Genomic DNA, 14,822 nt, shown 5'->3' with positions numbered 1-14,822 from the left:
AGCATTGACCTGCTCGCTCAGCCTCATTCAGTTCCTATGTCTGTGTGGCAGGATGCTTTGGAAGGCACAGTTACTCTGTCTGCAGAAAAACCCTAACCCCTTCTTTGCTCCTGTGTTAGGGGCAGGACCCCTGACATGTTCCCCTTTGATATGCCCGGGCAGGAGTGCACACACACGGCTACAAAAATGATGAAGGGTGGCCTTCATCCTCACCTCCCTTCAAAACTCCTGCTTCTTTCTCAGTAGCAGGGCCAGGCAGACACCTTTTCTATTGTTCCAGCTGATTACTAAAGCCTTCATCGCGAGGGGACTTTTACAGCTAGTATTAAAATAAAGAAGGGTTATTCATACACAGGCAATTGGCACAATCTTATCTGTCAGCCCCATGGGAGTGAGGAATTAAATAGTAATAATAATCATCATAATAAAAGTAGCCCCTTCTTTCTTTAGAAACCCCAGTTTGCAGTTCTTGCGTTTGAAGCGGCAGTGTGGCCATGGAGTACCAGACCCTGGGAGCGCTCAGCGAGGCGACAACCTCCCGCTCCAATATGCATCATATTAATGAGCTGCTTGACTGGGATGTGATGCTGGCCGAGTAGCAGCTGCTTGGACTGTGCCGTTACGGAGAATTAGTCGAAAGTTTATTCTTAGCTCTTCTTCTCAGCTCCGGCAACATGTTCAACAGCTTGTGCATTTTGTAATGCCTCCTTTCATTGCCATGGCAACCGTTAAAACTTAAGGTGTGTACAACTTGCATGCTCTTAATGCTGCAGGCTGCTGGCAAAATGAAACCCTCGGTCTGCGCTGCTTCTCGTTGCTGTTGATTCAAAGGGCCACGGTGTGCTGGGAAGGCAACTGGGAACATGTGTTTGCAAAGTACTTTAGGCGCAAGAGTGCGATTCAGTGTTTAAGAGAGATTGTGAATCTGATTTTTTTTATCTAGCTAGTCATTTGAGCTGGGATAGAAGAACTATTGCTTCTGGCTGAGTTCCTTCTCCTCTTCAAGTTGTCCTGAACCAGCTGTAGCAGAGACTGTGTATTGCTACCTTATAAAATGCAGCTTCAAATAGTTCTCAAGGAGTCAAGTAATAGGGAGGGTAATAAGAGCTGCATGATCACAGGTATATCAATAAGATGTAACTTGGTGCTGAGAAACTAGCAGCTTCTACCAAATGGCAGATTAAGGAGCCATTTCTCCCTTAAAAGAACTTGGTTTTATTACCTCACTACAAACGGTCTGATTTCCCATTCAGCTAGTGGCTGTATGAGGCTACCTCCAAAATAAAGAAAAAAAAAAAAAAGGAAGAAAAACCAAAAGTGAACTGCCAGGGGGCTGAACCCTCCAAATGTCTCCTGGGTAAAGTGTCACTGAACCTCTATGCAGCTTTATATCACTACTGTGGCTATATCCAGCCCAAATTCGGCTGAAGGAGTTGCATCAGCCTAGGTTTGTTGCCTGCCGCAACAGACCCTGCTTTACACTGAAACCTTACATAGTGTAGCCATTTTTCCTTCCTACAAAACAACTTTGCTGTGAATCAAATCCTGCAGCCACTAATAACTCTCCCTATGGAGAAATCCTACAGAACGGAAAAGACTTGAGACCTATAGGGGTTTATAGAAATCAAATTGCATTCTATAGAAATTACTCTAAATAGCCACTTAATTAAATAAAAGATGCTACCCCTTCTGTAGAATTTTCACATCATATGATAAATCTGAAGGGAGAATAGTATTCTTGCAAATAGAATTGTTCAGATTGGTTTAAAAATCCTATAGAAAACTTATTCGTCTATCTTAATTTTCCTAAGACTTTTTGTTTGCACCACTGGTTTGAAATCATAAATCTCAAAGCATTTCATGAAGAAAGAGCACAACTCTGGAGATCACGCAGCCCACCTAGTGCCGCTTTTCATGTCTGGGAAAGTAAATCCAGGTAGTCCTGCACTCTGTAGTCACCTTTTCAAACAGGATGTTTGTAGCATTTGAAGCTGCTCCCGTCTATTTTGGGGAAAGAATAGCAAAAAGTCCCAAACATCCCCCCTTTCTCCCTCTCACTCCAAATATCTAATCTTCCTAGAAACAGGGGACAGTGAGTCATTTTAAGCTGTTTCTTCAACGTGACTTCAGCTCAGTGGTGTGCCCTACAACCTGCAGAGATTTGGAGCCGATTAGGTTACAATCATAAAAAGAATCCTTTTTCTTTTCAGACATTCATCAGAATTTTTCTTTCTTTTTTAATATCCTTAAATGATCAAAATACATGGAAGCAGAGAACATGGATAGAACAAGTGCATTACTATCTATTTACAGTTTCTTATGTTTTTTTGGTTGTGCACTAAACCTGTTAAAAATGTTTGTGTTTTGATGTGTGTGTTGCATCCAAACTGGCATCTCCAGCTGCTATATTTTTGGTGGTTAGTAATGTTTTTCATTATCGTTTGAAAGTAACAGATTTTTTCCTGTCTAAAATAAGCAACCAGCTACAAGGAAGTAATGGTTATACTGTGGTTTGCTGTTTTGTTGCATGCTTAAAACACTAGCTTTCTGAGAAAGCTGCAGCAGGTAATGCTGAAGCACAGCTGCTTCTACTGCTAGAAATTTTAAGCTGGACCCTCATCTAGTGAATATCAGCACAGCTGTATTGACTCAAGTAGAATTACTTTGATTTACACTATATATCAGTCTAATTATTATTATTATTATTATTATTATTATTATTATTATTATTATTATTATTATTATTAGGTATTTATAGGAGTTTTTAGCTCCTATTTTCTGTTCCAGTGCATGAATGAGTTCAGGGTAAGATGAATCTCCTGATAGGGAACAGTGGGGTGGTGGTAAAATATGTACCTTACTGTCCTGGAAGGAGGGAGAATCTGCTCCTCACATCATACCCAGAAGGATTATCTGGTGGTGAGACACTATAGAAAGCATACTGGCCTGAAATTCAGCCCCAGGATTGTTAAAGACAATACTATAAAGCTAAAGAGATGGTAACAGTGATCACAAATGTCAGCCTAGTCTGTTTGGGGTACGTCACAAAGAGAAACATAGAAGAAAAACTGGACTGACACAGAAAAGCTCTAAAAGTACTTTACTTGAGTAATCTTTAAGAATTCCCAGTAATATTTGTAATTAAAAATACATGGCAAGTTAACACCAACAAGTAAGACTGCCCTGAACTCTCAGTCTAACTTGATTGGGGTAGCATTTTCTTGCCTTCAGAAAGGGAATCTCAAACCTTCAGTACCTGATTATGTGTTTATGTATACACTTCACTGACAGGTTATTTTCTAGTTGCCTGCATGATTTCAGGAAATTTCCTCTGAATAGTATGAGTTAAGCAATCGGTCAGTTGCAAAACAGAGTCTTAGAACACAATACTCCTACCTGCGAGCTTACTGGAGGGAGATGAACCACAGTTCTGGCCAGTCTTAAGGCCTTTTTCTGTTTTCTCAGACTTACATGGAGAAAGGAGAAGAATGTATCAAATGCTGAGGACAGACAGTTACTCCCAGTGCATCAAACAGCTGACTGGGGCCCTATCTCTAGATTTGTTATATAAAAACAAGATTGTCACCACCGGGACAGCAGTCAATAGGGATAAGAAAGGAAATAAATTCACCATCCATTAGAAACAAAGCTACAGAAGCCTGTATTTCAACAACTATCCCATCACCCTACAAGTACCCATACTGTCCCAGAGAATTCTTACTGCCCTCTATGACCCTAAGTGTTTCTACAAGATATTGCAAGATCACTGTATGTAGAAGTGGGTCCTGAGCTATGTGCTCAGTGACTGCTGGGCTCTAACATCTGATGACAACGGATCACACATCCTTCCAGGCAGAACATCCTTTCATGGACATGCGGTTTTGGGAATCGATCCCCTAAAAAATTGCCACTTTTCCTAAAAACGCTTAAGACATTAAATATACATTTTGATCTCCCACAGTTAGCTATAACTGGCTAAGGGCTTCAAAAGTTTGGTAGGGAGAGAGTAATTAGAGTCAGACAGGTTTTGTTTCTGTAGGAAGTCAGGAACCAGGACCAAAAAAAAAAAGGCTCTTGAACTTATATTGGCAAACATAAGAATCATAGATCTGGATCCTCACCGCTTATGAAGTCTAAAGGCAATAACAGCACAGGACAAAGGCTGTAATACTCTCTGAAATGTTATGGGGATCCTAATATCTGCTCAGCTTTCATGCTACTTGGCAGACAGAGTGTAAGTTGTTCAGGTTACAAAACAAGCACTATAGCCAGCACTGAAATCGATGAGACCATGCCTGAGAGCATGTCCTCACTGTAAAGATAAATAACCACTGCAGTGACTTCTTGCAGGCTGTCAGGCAGCTTGAGAGGAAGAGCAGCCAGCAAGGAGAGACTAGGTCCCCACTCTTGGCTCTCCTGCTCCCTGGTTGAGTGGTCACCTTCTCATTTGTCATAGGTTTACTGTTCACATTAGGGGGACAGATCGTTCTCACGTAAGTCAAAGTATCAGGACCATTCTGAACAGAGACTATCTTGCAGAGAATGACAGGAAGTATGTGCTGGGAAACCAGTTTTGGTTCTAGAACTCTGTGCATTGGCTCAGAGACCCCTATTGCTTCTAATTTTCATTCAGAAGCTAATTTAATGCTAATTTTGGTGGTCTAATGACCGTATCTTTTTTTTTCTGTTGTCAACAAAGTGAAAGAGGTTCCTTCAAAGGCCATTGCTGAACAAGTCTATAGGTGCAGTTTACCTTTAGTTTCAGCTAATCTAAGTCTATGCAGGTGTCAAGAAGGCATGAACATGTATTTTGCTCTGTTCCCAACCATGCATTAATACCTCCCTCCTCATGCCAATACTAGCACTTTTCCTAATCATTTTTTCTGGATTTTTTTTCAGTAAGGTCTGACTGACCACAAGGCTGTCTGAATGCTAGTGATGTGGCATAGAGGATAGCTGTCACCTTTCACAGTCTAGTCTTAGATTGGTTTAAAGGTGACCACAACCTGATTTAAGTTAAACACCTAATCTAATTAGCATCCTGAAACTAAGGTACGTGTGACAGCTTAATACTCCCTCATGTGACTGTCCTCATCATTCTGCTGTCCAACAAGATATTTTCTTCTTAAGCTCTTCCCTAGGTTGTGCTGGCCCCAAGCATTTTTACCTGGCCACTCAATAAACCGAATTAAAAAAATGAGAATTTTCCAGTTCACCCTTCTGATTCACATTGACCACGCAAAGCTGTGCAGGAACTGTTTAACCTGGTGAAAAGCTGAACTGTACTCTTCACTTCAGGAGTTGCTGCTGTGACTGTAAAGTGTTGCTTTACCATAGCAGTTCTCAGCCATACTGCTTCCGTGTCCCCTGTCCTAGAAGAAACATGAGAAAAAGACCCCTACAGAAAGTTTAACACCAGGAGAATTTTTTAATGAAGATTTTGCAACTGGTTTATGACCCTTTTATGCCACTCAAATGTTTCCACGAATCCCAGAACTGAGCTTCAGAATCACAACCATTGCATGGCTTTAATTAACTGGTGCATGTACAATACACTGCACATAAACAGTGTATCTCTAAATGCTAATTGTTGTTATTGAACCCCCATGCTTCCTACTGCAGTAATAACCTGTACAAAGACTAACTTACTGGTGTATAAGATCCAATTGTGTATCTTCCTCAAGGGATATTTATCTTCACAGCATGATTGCTAAGATAAATGCTAAAGTTTAAAATTCAGAAGTGCTTACTTCAGGGCATTATGACAAGACAACAAAAATATAAACTTGACAGAAGAAAAGCTTATGCATATAAATTATGTAGCCTTTTAATTGAAATATATTTCGTAATAGATTTCATAGCCAGAAGATTATTTTTCAAGGCATTTCTTTTTTTCTTAAATAATAATAATTCGTAAAAGGCACTTTTTTGCTCCCTGTAGCTTTACAGAAATATAGACAAAAATTCTTGAACAGCAGAGCATAGCAATTTTAGCCATAATAGTCAACATAACAATTAGAACAGTTTGTTATGAAGACAGGGAATAGGACTGTCTTCAAGAGATGTGCTACAGTGAACGCTGCTCACTCACTTGCATTGCACGCTGCTTTTCATCTGAAGGAGAGCAATGCCACACAGCAGCTGTTGTAGGAATAGCAACCACGGGAGACATTGTCTTCAGCAATGATAAGCCAGGCTGAGAGGCTTAGCTTTATTTTATTTTCAGTTTTTAGTTTGTGGGGTTTTTTTCTGTGTTGTTTTTTTTCTTCCTTAATGATGCGATTTTTTTTAATACCCCCCCCAAAAAAGTTTCATGTGTGTTTCGTGGCAGTGCAATTCTCTTGCATGCCAACTACGTGGGTTCGGTGGAAATAGGACTAATTTTGCCTGTAAGATTAAAAGAACTGTCAAGAGCTGGCTTTAGCATGCATAGCCTTGGCCCATGCATTCTCCATCTGCATTGCTGACTGTGATCTTGTCTGTAACTTAAGCTTTCCACACTCACTCTGTTACTAAAAAGGGCTGAAAACGAGTTTTTCTGGTAGCCTCAGTCCCACATGTGCTCTGTCTGCTCTATTTTCACCCTAACAGGATAAAATAGGAGTTCTTAAGAGATGTCTTTAAATATCCACCTGAGTTCCTGAGTAAACTGTATGAAGAAAAAGTAAAATTGCACTTCGGAGTACGTGTGGGTCAGCATTAACTGACAGACATCCCCAGAAAGAGAAGGCTATCAGTTCTGCTTCTAGAAATTAGGAGAAATTAGATCAGCAACAGCCCTCCAAGCCATTTAATTGAGAAGCTTTCTGCTTTTATATCTGGCAGCATCCCCTCTTTCCAGAGGTGTTATTTAATATAGCCACCAAGCCACATCTGCAGTTTTAATTAGCATGTGTGTGTGTCTGTTGTTTTTCCTTCTCTATGTAGCACACTGAGCACTAATGCCTATCAGGACTTTTAGAGTGAGTACGTTTACTTTAAGTACCACCAGGCTAAATTCTGATTTTCAGTAATTTCCCTATAGTTCTGCAGACCTCAGCAGGACCCCTCAGATTTACACTCATCTCGCTGAGAACAGAATCTGGCTCAGGGTATTTGAACGCCTTGTTATCAGTGAAGCAGGCTATTGAGTTGCTTGGTGCTCTCATTTTTACCTTGTTAGTGGCAAGGTTATCTTTCAGGTTAGTTTTTTCCGTTGCAAGTTGTAGATCCCAGCACAGTGGTATATGCTTTAAGCTGTTCTCACCAGTGCAGAAGCATAATAATAACAATAATTATAGCAATAAGTATTAAAAATAATAAGGACAATACTAACACTCAATCAGCTGATTCACAATAAATCTTAATAGCAATAAATTTTACAAAGATGCTCAGGATCACTTATTGTTTTGGAGATGGAGAAATGTAATGACAGGGAACTTAGTTGCCTGAAGCCACCCAGGGAATGATTATGAAAGATGGTAAGACAAACTTTGTCCTGCTCTGTCCACAGGACAAAAATTCTGTCTCCTCAATGTTGAGTGCACTTCTGTTATTATCTGCATTTTCTTGATTTAAGACCAAACCAAACCAAACCAAAGAAAAATCACCCAATCAAACAATACAAACAAACAAAGAAACAAAACAAGAGGAGGAGCAGAAGGCCAAATATCTTTAGAAAGTATTTTTAACTGCCTCAGTGAAGAATAGCAACAAATGCCTCCGGTTCTGTAGACAGGTGTACTTCCATACCAGGTGCTGTCTGTCAAGGATATGGCTCTTCCTGTTCTCAGGTCCAAAGTCTGGAGCCTCCAGATTTCAGATTCTTATTTCAGATGGAGGTAAACTGAGTGGAAAATCCTTTGCTGTGGAATGAAACCAGTCTTCATCAGCTGAAAATCTGATCCATTCACTGCCATAGTTTGTTTTCAGATTTACTCCAACAAAATCAGTATTTGTATCTGTGCTGCATATTTTCTCCTGTGGTTTACTGAGTGTTTTCCTAAGCTATACGTCTGTCTGCTTGTCTGTTTTACTCTTCTGTCTGACATTATAACAAAGAATAGTAATAAAAAAAATATCTTTGAATGCTAATGATCATCCTTGTAGACAAATACTACAAATTAACTGCAAAAAGAAAAAAAAAAAACAAGTGTCTGGAATTTTTTAACAGTCAAAAATTGAATCTGGAAAATGAAAGAAAAAGGGATTAAAACAGAGTGCTGATGATCTTTCAGAAACCACAGATTTAATTCCCAGCACTTCTGATTTCATTAAGAACTGCAGCCTTTTCCACTGGCAGCACAATTCTTGAGCTTGACAAAAACAGATGGGGAGGATGGTGGAAGTGGTAAACTCCAGAAGTAGCACTCTGTCTTCTAAATCAGGAGGTCACACCTTCAAGTCTTGACTGAAGAACTCAATCTTCCCCAGATCCCACAAACCCTGTTATACAGGTACTTGCTTATATGAGTCCCTGAGTGACGGATTAAAAAGCTTGTTCCTGGTGACTTGTTCCCAGGAAAAGATACAGTGCTCTGGGAAAAAAGAAAATACAAAAAAACTCATCAGAATAATGGAGGGGAGCTACAGCATTCCTCAAGTGCCATGTAATAACCCATGCCTGCAAAAGGCTTGCAGCTGGCGGTGTGGAATCACAGGGAGAATAGAGACTGTTTCACTTTTCTGGCGTTAGTAACAAAGCTACCTATTTCCTTCAGGAATAAGTATTAACTCTTTCCACATCCACCAGGTAGTACCATTCTGCAGCCATAATATCATGATGCTTGGAGGGAGGAAATTACAGTGCTGAGTCTTTGCAATTTGGAGCATATAAATGTGATGCATCATCCAAGGCACTTAATACAGACTTTTGTTCTATCAGTAACATCCCTGGGGCCTAGGGAGACAGCAGTATTCAAGACAGAAAACAGAATTCCTTATTTCTCAAGTCCCCAAATCCTTAAAATGAATAAAAACAATTAATAGACTTGCTTATCCTACTGTGGATGGTGTTTGTTTTTATAGACAACACCAATTCTCTGTAACAAAAAGTGATTGTGCTGGTCAACTTTTTTTTCAGTTTCTGGCTAGGTACAGTCTCTCCTGATCCTAAATTGCTTCTCCTCTGACTCTCTAGGACTAAAATTCTGATTATTTCAGGAGTGTGACTGTTTTATTTTGCATGGATTCGCCTATGTGGAATTGCAGTATGCAACTGTTGCTGATGTTGCTTTCATTTGCAAAATATTCACCCAAGATTTTGAATGGATTTGCTGAGGTTTTATATGAAAAAAGGAGTAGAAAAAACCATCTGTCTGGAGGACTGTTCAATCAAAAAAGGAAAGTGAAGTCAACAAAGATAACCAAATGGATACTCGTCAAGTACATTTATGTCATAGACATCAGTTTCCTTACATGAATAAGTATCAGTCAATTTTCCTTAGTTGCACTTTTTTTATAGTCATCAGGGTGAGTGAATTATGCTCAATGTGACAACACTGAACAATTGTGTGAATAATCTGCTAAAAAAATCCCACAGGCTTAAGATGAAAAGCAGGATATTTTTTCTTTTTTAAAGCAACTTCCATCAGTATTTATTCTACCAGATCCTAGCATTGCACGAGAGCTGCCAGAGTCTCTATGTGGTATCAGAACAACAAAGCTGGTGCTAGTTTACAAGTTGGCTCTGTTATCCATAGATTTTGGCTGCTCTCTATTGAGAATGTTACAAAGTCACTGAAGATATTGTTTCTATCATACTTCATCATCACATCCATAACTTTTCCCAGCAGAGCATCAGTCCTACTTTAAAAGATGTACCTAACTCCAAATTAGGCAGCTCTGGCTGAAAGGCTATGTATCGAGACCTCACAAGCTTCATGAAGATCCAGTCAGGCTCTGCAGAAGACATTTCATAGATTCATAGATTTCTAGGTTGGAAAAGACCTTAAAGATCATCCAGTCCAACCGTCCCTAATCCCCCATTAAACCATATCCCTAAGTAGTTCATCCACCCTTTTCTTAAACACATTCAGAGATGGGGACTCAACCACCTCCCTGGGCAGCCTATTCCAGTGGCTGACAACCCTTTCAGAGAAGAAATACTTTCTAATATCCAACCTGAATCTCCCCTGACTAAGCTTATACCCATTTCCTCTTGTTCTATCACCCGTCACTAATGTAAAGAGCCCTTCCCCTACCTCCCCACCATGCCTTCTCAAGTATTTGTAGGCTGTAATCAGGTCTTCCCTCAGCCTCCTCTTCTCCAGGCTAAACAGCCCTAACTCCCTTAGCCACTCCCCATAAGTTTTATTTTCCAGCCCCTTGACCAGTTTAGTCGCCCTTCTTTGGACCCGCTCCAGGAGCTCAATATCTCACTTAAAGCAAGGAGCCCAAAACTGGACACAATATTCCAGGTGCGGCCTCACCAGTGCCAAGTACAGGGGCAGGATCACTTCCCTGCTCCTGCTGGTTACACTATTCTTGATACACGCCAGTATCCCATTGGCCTTTTTGGCCACCTGGGCACACTGCTGGCTCATATCAAGCCGGTAGTCAACCAAGACCCCCAGGTCCTTCTCCGCCAGGCAGCTCTCCAGCCACTCTTCCCCGAGCCTATAGCGATGCTTGGGGTTTTTACACCCCAAGTGAAGGACTCTGCACTTGGCCTTATTAAAGCTCATGCCATTGGCCTCAGCCCAACGATCCATTTCGAATTTTACTCTCCTTCTTAGTGCAGAAATTAAACTGAGAAACTGAGTTTTCACCATCAAACGTGCATGTGCCCTGCTTTTATCTGTACACATATGCTTGGAAAGTTTTCAGAATGAGAAATGGGTGTTCTGAAAGTTGTTTTTGTCAAATCGATGTACTGAAAGAAAAGGAGAAATCCTTTCACCTTGTTTTGGAAAAGTTTGATTAATAATTTTCTGCTTGCATATTATATCCTATGTACAGGGAGGCTTTACTATGGATAGGAATATATACTTTAATTTTTAAACCATACACGTCTCCTGTTGCATCATCGTAATAATAGTAGGTATGAATGACACCTCCATTAAGGTTTCCAATGTAATTTATGAAGATAGGACCTCTAGTCTGCAGTTCGTGTTTTGATGGATGAAATTTGTATTGGTGGCTCAGATAATGAATCCACCATGTTGTTCTTTACACTGTTACATTAGTATGAAAAATATAAAGGAAAGAATAAATCTCTGTGAAGAAGAGGAGAAAGGAGGGAAATCCAGTTGGAAAACTGAGTTGCACATTTCATTAAGACTGTGAAGCTACACATGCGTAGAGCTTAGTTTTTTTACATGGTATTTCAACACATGCTCAAGGGAGATGTTTTTAACAGAAGTAAGACCCTTTTAGGATCTGCAGTTCTCTACTGTGGCAGTCTCATAGGCTGATGGAAATCTAGCCCCACAAGACTGCAAATTGAAGAAAGGTGCTGCAAGGAGAAAGGAAAGTCATACCTTCCCTATACCACCAGGCTTTCTCTGCTGGAGGGAGAATTCATCCTTCAAAGGGAAAACAGCATATCTGCAGGCAAGAAGATCTGCAGAAGAAACAGCTTTCAAGCTAACTGGAGGTCCTTGAGAGATGTCTGGGTACCTCCCTTGGCCTCATCCTCCTTTTAGCATATGGCCTGCCTTTCTGCTGTAGTGCTTTATGTTGCTCTCCACCAAGAGAAGACTTGTGGCTATGTCTGAGGCCTTGTGCAAGGTCCTGGTTCCTGAGGCTATGAAAACATGAATATGCATAACCCACTAACAGATCAGAGTATAGCCTAGGGCTGGACATGAATAGAGGGAAGACAATTCTCAGCTTTGGCTTAGCACGTAACCTTGAGCTATCTATTTACAGCCAGATCCAAACCAGCATATTTGTACCAAATATACAACTAATGTGACTTAGACGTTTAGGAACATTCCTGTTCATGGAGCAAGACACATGCTGAACTGTCCAGGCACAATATCACTCCAGTAGGCAGGCCACATAGCTATGTTGATAAAATGCTGAGCCTAAGCCAGTAAACCTTACAAAGACGTGAGATAAACTATGTGCATCACTTAATAATCATGATGAAAGGGGTTTCACGAGGAATATGAGCTCTTAGTTCTGCAGTGCAAAACTCACCATCAGAGTCTAGGTGGCCATATGAAACAAGTCATTTTTAGCCACAGAATTTGCTAAGCCTCCTAAAGTTTTCCTAGTGTAGAGCTAGTAATGCCACAGAGTCATGCTGCTGTCCTAGCTGACATAGCTAGTGAAACATGCGAAGTTATCCAGGACTCACAAAATTGGTATCCTATACTTAAATACTGAAAAGCTTTGAAGGGACCAGCAGGTCGAGGGAGGTGATTCTGCCCCTCTGCTCTGCTCTCATGAGACCCCACTTGTAATATTGCATTCAGCTCTGGAGTCCCCAACACAAGAAGGACATGGAGCTGTTGGAGCGGGTCCAGAGGAGGGCCATGAAGATGATCCAAGGGCTGGAGCACCTCTCCTATGAAGACAGGCTGAGAGAGTTGGGGTTGTTCTGTCTGGAGAAGAGCAGGCTCCAAGGTGATCTTATAGCAGTTGTCCAGTACATAAAGGGGGCCTACAGGAAAGCTGGAGAGGGACTTTTTACAAGGGCATAGGGTAATAGGACAAGGGCCAATGGATTTAAACTGAAAGAGGGTGGATTTCAATGAGACATAAAGAAGAAATTTTTTACAATAAGGGGGGTCAGGCACTGTAACAAGTTGCCCAGAGAAGTTGTGAATGTTCCTTCCCTGGAGGTGTTGAAGGCCACGTTCGACAACACTTCGAGCAACCTTATCTAGTGGAAGTTGTTCCTAGATAATCTTTAAGGTTCCTTCCAACCCAAACCGTTCTATGATTCTATGGATGGTACCATTTTTACACATTGACAACTACTCTACATATCCTTTATAGCACACTATAATGCATGTAGTCTGCAAGCCTCTCTCATGTTGTCACAGATCCCATTTTATTCCTATCTGTTTGTCTTTCATCTCTCATCTCCTGCTTTTTAACTACCAGAGTTCCAGATTTGAGCTGGGGATACGGGAACCGGAGTTTCATTCTTTTTTCCCCATGCCTTTTCTCCTCATGGAAGGTTGGTTTTGCATTTTAAACCTTGACAGCTATGTAACACAAACCGTCAGTATTCATTCACAGTCTGAGCCCAACATTCCCTACTCAAGTAAAACTACCATGGGGATCATAGGGAGTATTTTCTGCCTCAAATCTTGCTGGATTTTGCTTTAACAGCTTAATTTCCTTTCCTGAAATCACTCCTTGCATTATTAATCTGATGAGTTTTAAGACATGCATTATTCTTCTGCCTTTTGTGGTGTTTTTATTGCATTTTTTTATTGCATTACAGCAATGATGCCACAAGGAAGAATAAGGCCTCACTGCACTGTGAGCTGTACGTACAAACAGTGCCACTGGAACAAGTTGCGTTGCCCTGGTTTTATAATACAACTAGACTTCTCAGTTTTATACCCTGCTAATAGGAATTTTCCCTCAGGTCAGTTTAGCACACACTGTAGAGTTATTTCTTCTCTCTTCTCTAATGTGGATGAAGTCCAGTTCTTAATATCGGCTAACAAATGCTGTGCTATTGCAGCATCGTAGGACATCAGCAGGGCTTTTGAGCTCTACTTTCCTCTTTCTATGGCACAGAAGTTCAAAGGCTTTACGTCTGTTATGTCAAAGATATGTTTTCTTCTAAAGAACTGAAGATGTTAACATGACTGAATGTGAGAAAGAAGAGAAAGGAAAACATTTATGCTTCTGTGAATCCTCCTAAATGGAATGATTGGGTTTTATTAATCAAGCTATATCATCCTGAAAATCCAGTGCTGAGTCTAAGCTGGTAGGCTAGTCTTCCTCCTCAGTCAATAGCGAGGGGTAGGTCTACTTCCTAATGTCAAATCACTGTAAAATGTCTCAATTCCTTTGAAAGTGGCAGTGTTTCCATGAAGAGAACCTAAGTTACTAGTTGCAACATCATATGTTTGAACATCTGTGCTTTAGTGAGGTGAATTTCATCCTAAAATATTGATAAAGCCTTGGTAAAGATGTTAGAAGAGTATGAAGAAGGAAATCAGCAGAAACCCTGAAATCTTTGAAGTGTTTTGCATTTTGTGTGGTTTTGAAAATTTCTGTTAATGATAAATCATGTTTATTCAGCTATTATTATAAACATTTCTGTGCAAGATAAAGAATAGCTGTTCTAGTTTTAACGATTAATCTGTACACTGTTTAAACCTAAAAAAAAAATGCTAGGTAAACCAGTGAAAATCAAGTCTTGAAGTGTTATTAAGCACTCCTATTACAATACTTAAGCCTCCATGACATTATTTAGTCATAATTCTCATTAATCTGAAGATATCTTGCTTCAAAAATTGTAGAACTATATGCTCAATTTGTGAGAACCAGTGAAACTCTGAGGATATCTTATCTCTGTTAATTGACGCAACCTGAATGTCTAGCATAAAGATCTACAGGCCAGGTTTAAGCTGGCCACTGAAATAAGAGAAGTGGTGGAACTTGTAGAAAGGTTTGTTTCTCAAATAACTGTTTCAACTGGAGCCATGAACAAAGAAGGACCAAGATTTTTGTTTCACAGGACAGTTCAGTCTTAAAGCTGTTTCTTCTATGTTTAACGAGTCATCTGTGGAAAATTGCAGAAAGCACATTAAACATGGAGGTAGGAAAAGTGTAACATGCTATTACAAGCAGAAGTCTTGTGTCACATAACATAGCTAAGGGTTCTGATTATTAACTATGGCAAATAGTCCCGGACACCATATCAGGTG

The sequence above is a fragment of the Tauraco erythrolophus genome, chromosome Z (assembly GCF_009769465.1).
Source record: "Tauraco erythrolophus isolate bTauEry1 chromosome Z, bTauEry1.pri, whole genome shotgun sequence".
NCBI classification, from domain to species: Eukaryota; Metazoa; Chordata; class Aves; order Musophagiformes; family Musophagidae; genus Tauraco; species Tauraco erythrolophus.
Note: the sequence above shows the minus strand (reverse complement) of the source record.